Source organism: Mycteria americana, unplaced genomic scaffold (genome assembly GCF_035582795.1).
Source record: "Mycteria americana isolate JAX WOST 10 ecotype Jacksonville Zoo and Gardens unplaced genomic scaffold, USCA_MyAme_1.0 Scaffold_82, whole genome shotgun sequence".
In the NCBI taxonomy this organism is placed as follows: domain Eukaryota; kingdom Metazoa; phylum Chordata; class Aves; order Ciconiiformes; family Ciconiidae; genus Mycteria; species Mycteria americana.
Genome location: NW_027445667.1, coordinates 264,752 through 282,922, shown reverse-complemented (window position 1 = coordinate 282,922; position 18,171 = coordinate 264,752). Strand labels below are relative to the sequence as shown.

The window sequence follows — 18,171 nt, the reverse complement described above, 5'->3', positions numbered from 1 at the left end:
AAATCCCGTCCAAGCAATGGTAAGGGGCATTCTGGCATCTAAAGGAATTCATGAGTTCAGGTAGTATTTCCAATTGAACATTCCATAGGTTGTAAAAATGGCCTTAAAGTCTTTTTCCCTGTTGCACCAACAATGCTTATTTTAGTTCTACTTAAGGGTCCCCTACAACTAGTTACTACTGAATGTGTGGCTCCACTATCAATTAAAAAATCTATTATTTCGTTTCCCATCTTGACTGGAACCAGAGGATCAGCTGGGGAAACTTTATACACCTTATATGCGATTGACAATAACTCTGAGATTGTCATTCCACATGCACCCTCTAACTTTTGTAATTTCTTTCTTATATCTGCTGCCGTTTGACCAATAAACAGCATATTAAATAACTTGGAATTGCTATCATCTTCCGGATTCAGATCTGTCCATTTTCGAGCTACTTCACACAGTCTCTCATAGAAGGCTGATGGGGTTTCCTTATCCCCCTGCCTTACTTCATAGAGTTTAGATAAATTCTTAGGCTTTGGCACTCCATGTTGAATCCCATACAAAATTAACTTTTGATATTCCTTTACCCTCTGTAATCCCTCACTTGTGTTTGAATCCCACTCCGGATCCGCTTTTGGGATGTACATATTGGTATTAGGCACCACCCCCTACCCCCACCCCCCCGTTGCTGGATCAGTCCCTCTCTAGCCTTCTCTACAATCAATCTCCTCTCCTCAGGGATAAACAAATATTCTAGGAGAGCCTGTACATGTCCCCAGTTAGGATTATGAGCCATCATTACAGTTTTAACAGTACTATACATGCCTTCTGGATTGTTTCAATTCGATACAACAAGATTTTTCCTTTTTCTCTTTTAACGCATATATTCCAATCTGATGTTTAGAATCCACTAAACCACATTTCTTCCACATATCCAAATCATTTCTTAATCAAAAAAACATATCCACATATTGTATTTCATCCCGTTTTTCAGTTCCCTGACAAAACAACATTAATTGCAATCTAGTCTTGTATTTCAAGGATCCATTCTCAGGCCATTTTTCACCATCTTCCAATTGATATTGTGGCCATCATTGATTAAAATATCATTTTAGCTTACCCTCCAAATTTATTCCAATTCTTCAGGATGCATCCTAGAGCAGAGGAAAGGGGTGCCTCCTGGGAAGCAGCAGCACCCATATCGGTACCGAAAAACCCAGCGTTTCTACACAAACCAGAACGAGGCACGTCTCCCTTCGTTACTCAGAACAGAACAGAACAGAAGAGCGTGTAGAAATAAACAGAACTATGCTGCTACCGCCTATCTTCCCTGATGCGTCTTATGCCGAGCTTTAATATTCTGCGCACGCTCAAAGGTGAGGGGTCTCTGCTTGGGCCAGGGTCTCCAGCTCGAGGGGTGTGACTTTTAGTATTATAATGAGGATAGTTTGCGTGAGGGTGCCTCTTATCACACTTCTACTAGTTGTTTCAGATGGTTCCCAAAACATCTTAATTAGCTTACATATTTCTCCAGGATGTGTTTTTCTCCCAAGGACAGTAATTCTTGTTTAGACGTGCCACTTTCCAGCCTGAATCTCCCTTATCAGCTTTACGTAAGCCTTGGCCTTCCAACAGCTCCTGTTAGACTACACTGTTAGACTACACTACCACACTCCTTTCCTTGCTAGCAGTCAAGAAACACAATCTGCGTAACACGTACAAGATGCTGACTTGGCCAGTGTCCTGGTTTCAGCTGGGATAGAGTTAATTTTCTTCCTAGTAGCTGGTACAGTGCTGTGTTTTGGATTTAGGATGAGAAGAAAGTTGATAACACACTGACGTTGGAGTTGTTGCCAAGTAGTGTATACACTAGTCAAGGACTTTTCAGCTTCCCATGCTCTGCCAGGTGCACAAGCAGCTGGGAGAGGGCACAGCTAAGATAGTTGATCCAAACTGGCCAAAGGTATATTCCATACCGTATGACGTCACGCTCAGTATACAAACTGCGGGGAGTTGCCTGGGGGGCAGCAGTCACTGCTCGGGGACTGGCTGGGTATCAGTCAGCAGGTGGTGAGCAGTTGCATTACATGTTTTTTTCCCTGGGTTTTGTTCCTCTCTCTGTCTCTTATTGTTTTCCTTTTCATTACAATTTTTTTGTTCAATTATTAAACTGTTCTTATCTCAACCCACAAGTTTTCTTACTTTTGCCCTTCCGATTCTCTCCCCCATCCCACCGGGGTGGGGAGGGTGAGCGAGCAGCTGTGTGGTGCTTAGTTGCCATCTGAAGCTAAACCACGACACCACTGTTCACATTGCTGCCCCTGTGCATTCGTACCTCTAACACATATTCTTAAGAGAAAGGCTGTATCCCTGGCTTTCAAGGGAATTATAAAGTCAGGGACAAGGAGTGACAGCTGTGTCACTGGCAAGTCACCCCTTCTGACACTAGAGGATTGACACATTAATGCTCTGGGAGCTCTGGGAGCAAATCCTCAGAGCTCTTCCTCGCTCCCTCCACTTCTTTGTCTCCCCCCCCCCCCCCCCCCCCTTCACTATCATCCCCACATTAATAAACGAGTTTCAAGGCTGGTATGAAACTTTCTGAGCAGATCAAAATCCAAACCCACTTTTGCCCATAATATTCTACCACTCCTCCCACTTACCTAGTCCTGTCCCAGCTTCTGCTCTTTCACTTGCTTTTCTCCAAAACAGAGGCATGTCACATCCTAGAGAGGGGGAAAAAACACACCAAACAGACCTTTTCCCCCTCCTCTGTTCTTACTCAGGGTTTACACCTCAGGCTTGAATGCCCAGGTTCTGCAGCTGCTCTAAACCCTTGCACAGATCCAACAGAGCCTGAACTGCATTACTCCCCCCCAGGTCACTAATTGCCTGCAGGCAATTTAGTGAGCATGGACTGAAACTCCCAGCCTCCAGCAGCCACTTTCAGATGGACCATCATTTTACCAGACCTCAAACACTGGAGGATCCCTGTGCTTTCACACTAGATACCAAACCTGGGAAATTCCTCTAACATGACAATAACAAACACAAATCTCCTGGGCTGTGAGAGCTACAGCATGATCCCAGCATCAAGCTGCCCTTCCATATTGGCATTACAGCTTTAGCCTGTCCAGCATCTGTACAAATGTGTGTAGCATTACCTACAGAGATGACCATTTCAATGTAAGAGACAACTCCTGTGCACAAAGATCATGCAGGAAAAAAAAGGTTACTAGGCACCGTACAGAGGCCAAGGCAAAATCTGACTGCAAAGATTCAACCTCTGCCTAGAAGCTACGTAAGAACAAACTGGTTTGGTGAACATTAGTTCAAGTGAAAATGCTACGAAAAAAGTTGTGAAAGAGTAACATGTTCAGTTCAAAAACAGGACTGGACAATGCCATGTACAAAACACCACCCTATGCCCAGGGAAGCTCTACAAGTCAGACGTGGTACCCAATAATGACAAACAATGGCTCTTCACATCAGTTTTCTGTATGTTCAGGTTAGTTCTTTTAGTCAGACACAGAAAGCAAAGTGATCTCTTCTTCTGTTGAAGTAATCAATCATTTAAGTAGCTATTGCTAAACATTTCTGAAGAAACCCCAAAAAGTTAAAGCAGGTACTTTTATCCTTACAAGATGCTTATCATGGAAGCATTGAGCTTATCATATCATATGAAATTCTCTTCTCTACTCTCAAGGGACCCATTTTCTCTGCTCCCAAGGAAACCTCTAAAGCTCTTGATGAGTTTTCAGAGCAAGGAACACATAGTTCAGTGCTCACGGCTATGAATGGAGAACATTTACAAAACACTGTAAAGGCAAATAAAGCAAAGAGCAAGCATTAATGGGAAAACCTGGGAGCAGAATGAGAAGCACCACACAAGTAAAACTGTCCCAAGCACTTAGGCCTCCATCAAGCCCTGAGGTTGATGATGGCTGTTGGATGGCTTTCCTCCCCCAGATGGAAACACCTCTCGCTACACTGTGCGCAGAGCAAGGAAGGAAAAGGCAATACACCCCGACATCTAAAAGCACAAAACTCCAAGCAAAGGTCACTTTTTTTTTTGTTTCTTTAGATAAACTGCCTGGCCAGTTACAACACCTGCTTATACTGACTTCACCCATCCTTACCCACATAAATTTGTGACATGCTGAGTCAGTGTGGAGAGTCAGGTGGACTTTGACGTCCACGCTGCTACCACGGGACTGTTTTTTTAACTTATTGACATTTATCTGTCACTTTGAAGCTGCCCAAGGGTCAGCATGCCCTTGCTACTGGAGGTTCTTGCTCTGTGTAGGCACTAAGGAAGACATTTCTGGTGATGCATTACTTCAAATGGGTAAAGCACAGCAGAACATAATGTTGATGAGCTGCTGAGCATCATCCCCCAGGCATATCAGGCACAAGGGCAAAGCTTGTATATTTAAGATGCATTTGAGTACATCACCATTAAAATACACCACTACCAGATATTTCTCTAGACTGAAGGCTGACGGCAGCGTACAAGGAGAGTCCTTTCTGGACAGCTCACTCCTGGGTAGTAATCCTAGAGACTTCCTTTAATGACGGAAATCGAAAGAGCTTCAATAAGCTTTTAAATTAAGCACGGCAAATAAAAAGCAAACACAACAAACAAAAAATGACAGGTAAATCCCTGAAGCACTAATGAGGAACAAAAGGTCTCCCCTTGAGTCCACTACCCCTCACTAAACAGACAAATGGCTTCAAAAGAGATTCCTGCAAAGAAACCACAGATGGAAGATAACCCTGTAAGTCCAGCACAACTGACCAACATGGAAACGGTAGTGTTGACCCTTCTCCTGCTCCTCCTATGAGCTCTTCGCCAGCCATGTGAAGAGGCAAAATCAAGGATGAACAAATCCAATCTGAGAAGAAGTTGGCCCCAAAAAATTCAAAATGATCAAGAAGTCTATTTGAAATACGGATTCTCATCCACTGTTGTGGATGATGAACCTCGCCCTAAGCACATGTCGTGCCTCAGGAGAGGAGGTAAGGACTGTATGAAGTCACCACCACAAGCAGACATTTGAAACTCAAGCATTCACAACAGGCAGGCAAACCTCTACCCTTTTTTCAGCCATGTTTCAAGTCACACGATACTCAGTCCAGGACTGTACAAAACGTCACTAAACAACAATAGCAGTCTCTTTGCGGGTTTCTTACTCAAAAGCAAAACCCCAAAAGCCATGTACCCTTGGGGAAAGCCTGGTCCTTCTGTGTGGCTGGGGTCTTCCTATGGCTCTTCCTCAAGGCAGCAGAAATGACCATGAATTTGGGGAGTCCACACAAATTCAGAAGTACACTTAGTCCTCCGGCAGTCATTACCTATGGGCCAGAAGTCCCCACACACCCCAGAAGTGCCCGTTAGTCGTCTGGCAGTCATTCTCCACAAACTCCAAGTCCTCCACACCTAACCACCTACCTACTGACTCAGTGGAAGTGAGTTGGACCGCAACAGAATTGACACTGCCTGGCCCGGTCACACATATTAGACCACAAATGCTGGTTACAAGACAGAAAATGCAACACTACCAGAACAACAAAAAAATAACCAGAAGACACATCATACAAAAACCAAAGGCCACTACCCTAACCCTAAGAAAGCAAACAAACTAAAAAAGGACTCTCCAAAAAAACCCCACCCAGAACACAAGATAAGGCAAAAATAACCTAATCCCAGGAACCCAGGGCCAACAAACCCAGATCCTGTCCATAACAACCACATGCTTTAATCCAAACTCATGTAAACTCTGGCATCCAATAACCCTAGCATCCCATAACCCTAGCACATGCTAGCCCTAAGATATCAAAACACTGAACATAAACTCCTTGGAGATGTCTGCCAGGGCCTTCAGGTGGCCTCTCATCTCAGACATCACAACTTTGAAGTGGGGAGTGGGACAGAGCCACCAGGACATCACCAGCAGCTATCCTCACATCATCCATCACACCCTGAAAAAGTGCCTGCGTTAAACACTCCCAGGGAGAAGCCTGAGGCACTCAGAGCCTTGTAACTGGCCAGCCATGACCACGGGGCTTCAGCTCATCATTTCTGTGTCAGAGCCACCAGGCAGATGACCCCATCCTCCTTGGGAGACCCCTCGGGGCAGCCGAGCCCAGTGCCGGGTGGCTGGATATGGCCTTTGCTCTATGGGGAGCTGCTTCCTGGGAGCAGGATGTCTCACGGGGGCACTGGGAAACCCTCCTCAGGCCTGGATGCCTGAGAAACACCTCTGCGCTGCTCTGTATCTCACCAAAAAATCAGGGGCAGAGGAAGGCTGCTTTGGTGGCCTCCAAGAGAACCACTTCACCTGGGCTCCTCTGCGGCTACTGGGCACCTTTGCTGTCAGGTGGGTCTCAGCACCGCTCTGCCAACAGCTGTCACCTCCCTGCAGGATGCTCTCCAGCACATGGTACGTCTCCACTGGGTCTCCCTGGGGACAAAGATTGGAAGGGAGGGATTTGGTTTGCTTTGCCCCCATTCCCAGGGTGCCACAAGAGAGACCTGCCGCCCCCAAATCAGCTGTGTGAACTGGACACCACGTAGGAGCTGCCGACGTGGGTCAGGAGGAACAGGCCAGACATTCTCCTGTGCCCCCGGCGCTGGCAGAAAGCAGAGCTGGGGGCACAACGGGGAGAAGCTCAGGGCAGCCAACAGCCAGTGGTGGGGCCTGGCAGGGTGCAGTGCCCACAGAAATGCCTGGCTCCTTGAGCCTCTGCCCTGAGGCTGCAGCGTGGGGCCAGCACTGGCTGGGGCTCCGCTGGGAAAAACCATGTAGGGGTGACCCTGACACCCTGCACACGTACCTGGCACGGGGATTCCATAGCCTGTCCCTTTGCCCATTGCTGCCACAGGATCCAAAAAACAGCGCCACCAGCGCCGACATGGTCCTGAGGCATCTCTTGACAGATGACTCTTCAACCAGCAGGCCTAAAAAGAGGAAAAATTGCCCACAATTAAGCTGTGCTCAAGTTTTTGCAGGCAGCATGTTTTTTGAGCTGCCTGGTGGTGCCATTCCTGGGGAGCGCTCAAGAAACAGTGTGGCTGCCTGTACTTGCAGGCAGGCAGTGGAGTGTGTGCTGTGGGAGTGAGCGATGGTTTGTTTGTGAGGCTGTTGCACGGGTTCAGGCTTTAATTGCACCCAAGCTGGTATGCCTGGTTCCTTCTTCTTTGCAAGTGGTATTTAGAGATTAAATGGTATTTTTTTTTAAAGCAAAACCAACAGGCAAACAAACAAAAAAACAGTTGGGCAATTCCTCCCCCACCCCTCAGCTGGGCTTTTTTTCCTCAGTCCCAGCCAGTCTGCAAGGTAATGCTTGTCACCAGTATTAGGCTGCAGGATTGGGCCCAGGGCAGAGGGTTTTTAGGCAGCACATTCCTCGAGGCTCCTGGTACTGCAGTTCCTGGGGAGTGCTCAAGAAATGTGGGCAGTTGCCCATAATTGCAATGTTTGGTCTCTTCCCATCACTCTCTCTCTGGCTTCCCGTTTTTTAATTACTCCCTCTCTGTTTTTAGCCCATCACTATTTTTTATTTTCTCTTTCTCTGTCCAGCTCCCGGTCTGTATTTTCTAATTCTTCTCTGTCTCTCCTATATCCCCTTGCTGGTTTTTTCTTTCTCCACAGTGCTCTCTCCTGCTCCTTTTCCTTCTATTTTTCCTGTCACTGTGTCCTGCTTCCTGGCTTTATTTTTTCTCTCTGTCCTGCAGCCTGTCCCCTCTTTCCTGTTCCCCTCATCCCCTGCTCAGCTGGCTGTGCCTTCTCTCTTCTCTCTAGGCCTCTGTCCTGCTCCCCATCCCCTTTTGCTCTTCCTCCATCTCCATCCTGGAGGCCATTGCTGTTCTGTCCTTCTCCGCCTTCTTGTCCCGATCCACATCCCTCTGTTTCTCAGTCTCTCCGCATTGCTTCCTGTCCTTCTCTTGCTCTCCCACTCTCTGTCCCTGCCTCTCCCTGTCTCTCTCCCCTCCCTTTTCCCTCTCACCCTTTCCCCTCTGTCCCTCTGTCCTGCTCCCTGTCCCATTGCTCTGTCACTCCGCTCCCCTGGTGCTTTTTCTGTCTCTCTGCCCCCCTGCCCCGCTCCCTCACCCCGCCTGGATTGGTCCGTCCCTCTGGCCTCCTTCCTGCCCTTCTTCTTCTCTCTCTGTCCCTCTGTCCTGCTGCTTAGCATGAGTTTTCTTCCTGACCCCCCCGACCTCCTTCCCCTCCATCTGTTTCCCGCACCATCCCTCTGCCCGCTCCTCACCAGTACTTTTCCTTTCTCCACTCCCTGCCCAGCTCCCCCCTGCTCTCCCTGCCCCTCTGTCCTGCTCCCATCCCTCTGTCCATCTCCTGTCCCTCTCCGGCCACCCTACCGCCCTGCCCTACCTCCCTCTGCTGCCCTGTCCCTTGCTCCCCCTCCTCCCTGCTCCACCAGAGCTCAGGGGCCTGGGCCGGGCACGGGCCAGGGCAGCCCCGGGCAGGCGGCCCCGGGGCCTGCGGGGGCGGGACCGGCCGGGGGACAGTGTCCCCGCAGGGGCAGACAGCAGGAAGGAGCGCCCCGTGGCATGCCGGGAGCTGTAGTCCTGCGGCGGGGGGCCTCTGGGTGGCCATGTTGGTGCTGGGAGGTGCAGCCTCTGCTCCAGCCGTGGCCCAGCTGAGGCAGGGCTGAGGCCAGCCATAAGGCGAGGACAGGCAAGCGAGTAGAGGTACAGAAGGGGAAGGGAGGGAAGGACAGACAGACAAAGAAGTGGCTGAGCTGAAGAATTTGCCTGGCAGTGCAGAGAGCAGGAGCTGCGGTGAGTCCCAGGCCCTTGGGGCCATGTCACCCCTCTTCTGCATCTCAGTCCCTCCCTGCCCCCCTTCCCTCTGTGTCATATTTTTTGCTTCCCTGTACCTCTCATCTTCTAGTATTGTGTTCTGCTCCCCGTCCGTCTCTTTTCTCCAAGTCCCTCTTTCTCTGTCGCTCTACCTGTCCCTGTGTTTTGCTTGCTGTCCCTCTCCCCTGCTCTCTGTCCCTCTTTTTTTCTTCTTCTGTTTCTATCCTGCAGCACATTGCTGTTTTTTTCTTCTCTGTCTCTTTGTCCTGATCTGCATCCCTCTCTGTTTTTCACAGTCTCTCTGGCCTGTTCCCTGTCCTTCTTTGTCTCTCTCTGCCTGTATGTCCTGCTCCCTGTCCTTGTCTTCCCCTCTCCCTCTTTCCTTCTGGTTCTCTTTGTTTCTCTCTCTGTTGCTCTGTCCTGCTCACTGCCACTGTGTTTTTTCATTCGGTAATTCTCATCCCACTGTCCCTGTCCTTCTTCCTGTCCATCTCTCCTCTCTCTCTCTGCTGCTCCCTGACCCTTCCCCTCCCTCCTCCCTCCATCTCTCTGCAGGGCTTCTGATACCTCTCTTTCTCCATCCCTCTGTGCTGCTCACCATCCCTGTTCTTCTCTTTATCGTTATTCTTGTCTGTCTCTTTGTCCTGCTCCCTGCCCCTACTCTTTTTTACTCCCTCTCCATCCTGCTGCCCACCCCAGAATTTTTTGCAATGTGTATCCTGCCCCCAGTCCTTATTTGTCTCTCTCCCCCCTCATCCCTCTCCCTCTTTGTGCCTCTCTTCCTCTTTCCCGGCTGCATCTCTCTTCACCTCTGTCCTGCTCCATGCCCCTTTTTTCCTCTCACTGTCCCTCTGTCCTGGTTCCTGTCCCCATCTTCTCTGTCTTTATTTCTCTGTCCCGCTGCCTGTCCCATTGTTTCCTGCTATACTCCTGTGTCCAGCTGGCTCTCCCTTGTATTTGTCCTCTCTTCCTCCTTCCTGCTTCTCAGCCCTCTTTTCCTCTTCCTCAGTCTCTGTCCTCCAGCCCGTTGCTGGGGTTTTTTTCCCCCTCTTCTTGGTCTCTTTGTCAGGATCTGACCCTCTCTTTATTTCTCAGTCCCTTTGTTCTGCTCCCTGTCCTTCTTTCTCTCTCCATCTGTATGCCCCGCGCCCTGTCCCTGTGCTCCTCTATCCCCCCTTCCTTCTTCCTCTGCTTCCCTCCCCATCTCTCTGTCCTGCTCTTGTCCCCGCTTCTTCTTCCTTCATCTCTCTGCAGGTCTCCTTGTGCCTGTTTCTCTTGATTTGTCCCTCTCTCTAGCCTTTTCCCTGCACCTTTCTTTCTTGGCTCCTCAGTCTTCTTCCTTGTCATATTTTTCTCCTTCTAGTCCTCTGTCCTTCTCGCCATCAGCTTAAACTGAATGAGCAGTTGTCCCTGTGCTCTGGTATTTCCTTAGCATTGCCCTAGGGAAGATCTGTGTTTTGAGGGCTAGGGATCATTTAGGAGCTGGTGTCCTTATGTAGGCAGCGGAGCTAGGTGGAGTTAAAGCAGAGGTTGTTCTCAGCTGGTGCTCTGTGCATCTTGTTGAAAGAGCAGGCTGTGGGCCTTATTTTGAAGGAAGGTTTCTTGTTCTGCGCTTATTGCTCCTCAGGACACTGCACAGGAGTTGTGCGGGGGTCTGGAGGGATGGATGGGACCTGCTGTGATTCCTAGTAAATGTGAACTTGAACTTACCTGGACTTGAATGAAACCAGACTGACTGCATATGGTTTTCTTCCCAGCTCCAGTTCCAACCTACATGCTCGGCGCTAATGACCAAGAGAGCCCGAGCTGCAAATTAGCTGAGAACATCACTCACTCAGGTAATGGGGCAGGTGGTCTGTGATAAGGGATGTGTACTTGCCTGATGGTGCTTTCATGAACGTTCTCTGGTCTTGCCACTTCAAAGCGCTTCTTTTTCCCGTAAATTTTAAGATGGCATTTCTTATTCTGGAGCTCTGACTGGAGTTGGACTTAATGTTGAATGGCTGATATAATGGGCTCTGTCAAATGTGAGAGAGAACCCTGCTTTTTTGTTGCTGTTTTCTGACACTGTCTGAACTTTGGTAGGCAAAAGGAAGAGTGGTTGAAAGAGCCTGTTTTTTGAGAGTAATGTATACCTGTAGCGTGCCTGTCTTTGTATGGTGAAGGTTTCCTCCCTGCAGTGTGATTTTGCTGGGCTGTGAGGGTGTGTTGGAGTAGCAAAGGTAAGAAGTGTTGTCTTTAAAGGTAATGAAGCTGTTGCAAAACTAGCGGGAAAAGAGCTTTTGGTATTGATTGATTTCTGGGAAGCAAGGCAGCAATGAAGAAAGAAAACTGGGGCTTGTCTAAATGGCTCCTTGACCGTAGGCCGGGTTTGAGCCTTTGCGCTAGAGCAGGTCTTTACTCCAGTGTACAAACACAGAGGATGAGCTCTCTGTAAGGAAAGTTTTGGTAGAAGTAAGGCCAAATTTGCTAAATTTGGTCCTCTCTATCTGTTGCAAACAAGAGATGACTTGGCAGCATTTACATCTCGGGTGCATGCTGGTGTGTTAATGCAGGCTGTCGAGGTCTTTTCAGGAGTACTTCTGGACTGCAGGTTGCGTGCCTGGGTGGTACCGAGTCCCAGGATGAGCCAGCTCCTGCTGGCAGTTTTAGCTCAGGTGATGTGACAGAATGGAAACTGTGTTTGTGGTGGATCCCAAACGTGAAAGGTGTGGATACGTTGCTGACGTGCCCCCAGCCCGGAGATGTGGGGAGTTTTGCCAACAGTCTTTGTAGGGATTCTGTTTTCTGCTGGGATGGGTTTCTAGATGGATTTAAGAAATGCTTGCCTTTCTGCTTGCTGTGGCTACCTGCAGAAGGGCCCTGTTGTTCGTGTGGATTTACCAGTGTAAGGGCCTTGGAGGAGAACTGGCTAAACCAGCTTTCTTTGGAGATCACTAGCATTTGTGTAGAAAAGTAGAGGTTCAGTCGGTAAAGCTTATAGCATTGTGCTGTGCTCAGAGCATGGAGCTCTGTCTCCTGGAGATACTGTTCATTTGGACTCATTATTTTCTCAGCTAAGTCTTTCCAAGTCTTACAGACTTGAGCCCCTTGGGATGGTGACGTTGTAGTTCAAGTGCTCAAGTGGAAATGTTTGGTTTGCCGTTGCAAATCATCCAAGTCCAGGCTCCCCTCAGGCCTTTTCCTCTGCAGCCCAGGTGAGACCAGAGTTGGGAACTGCCCCATCTTACCAGAGGAGCAGAAACAAGAACCAGAGAAAGTCATTGCTGCCTCCTTTCCTGCTCACCTGCACTGCACAGTCTTCCCCAACCTTGAAAAAAAAGCTCCTCCTGTTACGGTAGGACTTTGTTAGCAGTTTGGTACAGCTGGAGCAAAGGACAGCACAGGCCATTTGCAGATCCAGAGCCGGGTCAGTCCAGGACAGAGGAGTTCCTAACAGATACACAGGCAAGGCCAAAGGAAACATTCCACCTGTGATGAACCAAGGCTTGGTGGAGAGGAGGGAGACTGTAAAATGAGAGGAGGAATGCTTTAGTCCTGGAGAGGTGGTTGTTACAGGCGGGTAAGAGAACCAAATAAGCAAAGCCTCTCAACAGGGAAAACCAGAGCACAAGTGAAAAGGTTTGTGCGGCAGGCAGCAGAGGTTTGGTCTGAAAAGAAAAAACACTTCTTGGTTTAGGTTTGGTGGGTTTTCTTTCCTCCTTTTCCCCAAAAGACGCATTAGTTTTACAGCATGGGATGGCATCCATGTGAAACTCTGCTGGAGTGGCAACCAATTTTCAGATGAATGCTGTTCAGGCATTTTCATTTTGACTCCTGGCCTGTTCTCCTTATGCACAAACTACTTGTAGCTGCTGCTCGTTTCTCCTGAAAGATTTCACAGCCTTCTGTACAAGAGAAGCACCACTTCCTGCTGATTCAGGACTTCTCCTTTAAGCTCTCTTGCCACTACCTCTTCTCTGCTAATTCTCCCTTCTCCTGAGTATTTCACCCAAGTACTCAGTCCCAGGGACAACAGGTAAAACGAGGATCAGAGTGGTGTGTGGCACGCTGAGGACACCTGTGGTAACACCAGCTACAAAGCTGTTTCCCTTTACACTACCCCTCCCTGCCCCCTTTTTCCTTATAAAGCTCTGCTTTGCCATGGCTGGGAGAGGGCTGCTTTTCTTACCAGTAAAAGCACCTGACTGTGCAGCATTTGCTGGTGATCTTCCCATCGGGGCTCCTGGGAAAGCAAAAAATCACACAAGAGTTCTTTACGTATGCTTCAAGTTAGCTTACCAAGTGCTTATAGGGCTAAAATACTCCATAATGACAGAATAATACAAGCACCTACATTGTTGTTTCAAGAAGTGTGCTGTTTCTTCTTTGTTGTGGGGTTTTTTTTTTCCCTTTCTCCATGGTTATGACTGGAACCAGGCTGGCAGGAGGTCCAGTTTCTTTTGAACTGCAATGGAGTTGCACAACCGTTTGTGCTTAGAGATTTACTCTTTGGCACTACAAGGCACTGTATAGCTTGCCTTTATTACTCTGGGAGGAAAAAGTCCCCCGAATTTCATGCACTGGGCAGCTCAATCTCCCCCAGTTACAAAGGAGCTTTGAAATGCAGTTGCCTGCAGTGGCCTTTCATATGCTGTTCTTCCTAGGTTACCTGAACCACAATCCCACCAAAGCCAAAGCCCCCGCTTACACATGTAAAGGAGCAAACCCTCCCGCAGAAGACAGATGCTCTCTAGGTCCTTGTTAATATGTGGAGCCCTCCATATCAGGAATGGAAGGCTGTTATATGGCTCCAGCCTATGGCATTCTGTGGACTTCCCAAGATGTTTATCTAAGATCACTTGTGGACTGAGCGAGTAACATTTGACCAAGTGTTTGTTCAGACAAGACAAGCATGCTTCCATATTTCCTTGTGAGAGTGGGGTACAAAAGACTCTGAAACAAAATTCGTGGAGACTACCCTTTAAAATCCAAATCTCCCAACAGGTGAATTGGAGTTTCAGAGTGTTCCTGAAATAAAACTCAATAGCAACGGAGTTACTATTAAGCAGGCATCCTTTATTACAGCGCTGGGCAGCACTGGGGATCGCTCCACCATAAGTGCTCCGACAAACAAGCAAGATCGCAGAGGTTATATGTTGCAAAATATACATATTCATAAGATTAATTCATATAAACATGAGATTTCTTGGAACTCATTAATATATGTAAATGTCCCTGACGCATGCGTACTTAAGTCCTTAGGTGGTCATTAGGGATCCTCTGGTGGTCGTTGGAGGAAGTCAGTAGTCTTCATCACTCTGACCGCTGACTGAACTTTGTCTTTACGCATGCTCAGTCCATCTTTGTCTTACTCATACCTTCCTTGCATATCCAAAATCAGGTGGTTCTTGTGTAGTTTCTCCTTATCAGCCCTTTCCAGGGACACAGGGCCTGAAGAATTCCTTTTTATCTATCTACATTGCAACTATCTCAGCTAACCAAGGATTTAACACAGGCAAAGCATTCTTACTCTAATGATTAGGTCAAATAAAGAATGCTCGTTAGCAATTCTGCTATCTAAGCTTCCTTACTTAAGGCCAACAATACTGGCAAGCTAGGCCAAATTATCTGCGAAAGGGAAACTAAAAGGAAACATTGAGCAACCAAGATATTTACAACATTTCTTTTTGTCTTTGGGGATTTTAGCTCTTTTCATTCGGCTCACCTCTTGAATGAGCTGTAGATGTTTTCAGAGAGCTGGCTCTTCTGGAACTTTTAAGGAGAACCCATCCTGGTGAAATTGCCTCCTTGGCTTGAGTAAAAGGCCAGAACTTCACTGCTTTTGTGCTGTTGTCCTCTGCCCTAGGTGGTTATTTCCCTGAGAAGTCCAACAAACACATCTGTAAGTGCCCGCCTGTGCAGTCCATGTGCTTCTGGCACAGGGCCATTGAAACCGGTCCTGTTTCAACTGTTGAAACCGTTGAAATCGGTTTAGCTCCGATTGCTCTCTGTGTGGCTTGTATCTGTCCTCAGCCAGAGGCACAGTAGCTTTCAGATAAGGAATGGCACTATTCAAGGGCAAAGTGAGCAATTGGGATCCAAAGCCTGTTTTGGTTAAGGCCATCAGGTGAAAATGTGCGGTTAGAGTTTTCTGTGTCACTTAACCTTTTGATTTCAGTGCTCTCCTCTAGTCCGATCTTGCAGAGTTGTTGCAGAGGCATGGAAATTAAAGAGAGAAAGCACACGCACACCTCACACACACGCACCCCGTCCTCATGGCTCGAGGTGAACAAACAAAATCTCTGGGGCTACGTTGTTTTATGGAATGTGTATCAGACATGCAGTATCAGGGGAGTTGTGCCCAGCAAAGGGCAGACTCCAAGCATGGCTGCAGGTGCCGGGGGCTTGAACAGCGTCACCTGGAAGAGGACAAGGGAAAAAGAACCTCTTGTGCCACTGACAGTCATGCTGGCTGACCCTGGGTTGTCCTGTCCTCTTGCAGGATGGTATGTGTTTCTCCAGTGACAGGATCCACAAGGGATTTCCATATTTTCAGAGTTACCTGATGTTCGTTCCCCTATAATTCACTGATTTCCTCCGTAGTACTCACTTCTCCTACTCGACTCCATTAGGTTTAAAGCTCTGTAAGGTGAGGCTGCTCTTTTCAGCTGTGCATTTCTACTTGACCTTCACAAATTTGACAATTCCGATTGTACAGAGCTCAGCCTGTAGCCTGATTCGCTCAGGTTTCCTCCTGCTTTATAGCCAGCACCACTGTTGATTTGATAACTGGGGGTGATCTGTTACTTGCAGGAGGTCTTGTACACACACTGGTGAGCCTCTCTTGTCATCCCCCAAAGGACAAACTCGGTCACTAGGCCTGCAGCCGAGCCATTTACGCCTTCTAATGTTCTGTAAACATCTTTTTTCCCCAGTCCAATCATTGCAGTTAATCCAGGATTTCCTAGCACAGCTCCTGTTTGGGTGCCCAAACTGCTGTGGAGCTGGGTTACAAATGTATCCCTGTGGGCACATTATCAAGGCATCAGTCCCCCATCGCGTAAGGATTATAGACATGTAATCTCAGGAGTGCTCAAAGCTCGACCAGATCCTGCCAACTGTGTGGCTGTTAAGGGATGTCAGGAGTGGCCACCTCCTCCAGCAGCCCCAGCCCAGGATTCCCCTGCCCAGGACCCCCCTGCCCACCTGCTGGAGCCCAGCTCAGCAGCTGGGGTCTCTGCCCCAGCTGAGGGACACAGCTGCCGCTTTCCCTATTGCAGGTTCAGCCAGCAGCAAAGCTGAGCTCGTATCCATGAGACACACACACGCACAGGACACAGACAGGACACTGACACGGGCGGTCACACAGCCTGCCATAGACAAGGTGCTGCCTTCAACAGCCCCCCACCCTGCCGCCCCAGGGACCCACATCACACATGCTGACTCCTGCGTGTGCTGCATCTGGCATGTTGGTGGCACATCAGAGTGTTAGAGCTCAGGGTTATCCCTGTCTCTGTGATGGGAAGAGCAGTAGGTGCAGAGACTTTGTTCTCCTGCAGAAGCAGCTTCTGCTTCAGGAGCAGGTGATTAGTGTGTGAGTACAGGATGGAGAAGAAACTCCTCCTGCACTCAGACTGACTCACCGTGGTGTGTGTTTTCAGACTGCTCACATGATGCCTGCTTTCATTTCTTAGTTCAGACCCAGCCTGGGGCTCCCAACTGCCCCCCTTGGTGACAAGGACTCCCCGTAGGAGAGCAAGAGGCCATCTGGAGTCACTGGAGGGATCCAGGGAGAGGATCCCTGACCTGAAGAAACCATGGTCAGGCAAGGCATCATAAAAAACCCCCCCATGGTCAAACGTGCCAAAGGCACGTCACTAGTAATGGAGACTGAGAGTTGGCTCATCATTTGGAGATCTGTTTAGGAGAATATTAACTGACGATCTTCATAAGAGCAGCTTTAATACAAGGCATGGGCAGTCTGGAGAGAGGAACTAGATGGCTTGGTTGACATGTTGTGGATCTCAGGGAGCTGGGCAGGAGAGACTTGTAGGAAGCAATTATAAATAGCACATTGAATGGGCAATAAGAGTACAGGGCAATTAATTCAGGAAGAAAGTGAAATCTCTGGAATTTTAAAGGAGCAAAAAGCTAAAATATACTTGTGTGATGAAAAATATTCCAGAAACAGGAGAGAAAAGTGTGTCAGTGTCAGTGTGAAGGAGATCGGTGGCACAAGTGGAAGGATGAGAAGAGCAGAAGAGGAGAGAAATGAATGTCTTTGGGATAGGAGTGTTGGAGTGGCACGGCACAGAGATGGTGGTGGTCACAGCCTCATTTGTCAGTTTTCTAGGTGCGGTCTGTATACCCCATGTAACTCATCCTGCATTCAGCAAGCAGTGCACCCTTTTGGGGGAAAAAAAAAAAAAGAAAGAAAAGAGAAAGGTAGTTCTTTCCAAGGAATAAAATGTAATCAGTTTCCGTGAGCAGGTAGGTGAACAGAGCATGTACATTCCTTGCCTGGTATCCAGTTAGTGACATGAGAGGGTAGTATTAAGAACCTGCTAGATAATGATACTCTGGTTTTTGCATTTTTAGCCCCTTTCATGAAGAAACTTCAGGTTACTTTACAGAAGCTAGTGGCATAAACTGTATGCATTTGACATAGTTTTCTCAGTGAGGAAGTTCAAACCTGTGGCTTGCCCATTGTGGCTCATGTAACCCGTGGCAGAGCTCAGACATGGAGAGAGATGACCATGCTTAGTCTTACCCCTCCAGAGTATTAAACACATTTCTTGAAACACTTTCCCAAAATAGCAAGCACTGACTTTCTGAAATAGCCGTTTTCCTAGCAGCTGCACCTGAGCTAAGCCAGATGAGTCATGCATGCTGTGAGTCACTGAGGCTGACGACGGGCTGGTGACAAGAGTCACCAGCAGTTTTGGCAAGGACAGAACAAGATCGATAGATGTGCTCCTCTGTGCTGATTATAATTTCTGGAATGTGTCTTGCATAAATAGATCTTCAGGTTTTGCAGGTTGTAGGTCTGACAGGACCTACAGTGTTGTTAACGTGATGGTAATAGCAAAACCTGTAGGCATCCGTGTAGGGCATTTTGGATTTCATATAATTTACACGAGTACTTGAACAGTGTAATGTTCTGTTGAGATCCAGTAGTTCTAGTGTCACCAGAAGAAAGGGAAGACAAAGAAGATGAAGATGGCAAAGATACTCAAAAGCATTATAACCTTTGACAGTGGAAACGTGTCATTTACAGTTTATATGAACACCTTTCCTTCAATGTACTCTTTCAAAGATTGACAGAGGACGTTTTGCTATTCCCATATCAGCACTGAGTGATATGCTCTCCACTGAGATGT

General features: G+C 48.1%; 1 long non-coding RNA gene across 1 annotated transcript; it reads right to left on the bottom strand.

Annotated features, from left to right (window-relative positions):
* Window positions 1-1,757: 1,757 nt before the first annotated feature.
* Window positions 1,758-8,458, bottom strand: LOC142404161 (uncharacterized). The gene is made up of 3 exons (XR_012773733.1): window positions 8,379-8,458; window positions 2,649-2,711; window positions 1,758-1,779 (listed from the first exon to the last, which is right to left on the bottom strand). It is a non-coding gene; the product is annotated as an uncharacterized LOC142404161 (long non-coding RNA).
* Window positions 8,459-18,171: the final 9,713 nt, after the last annotated feature.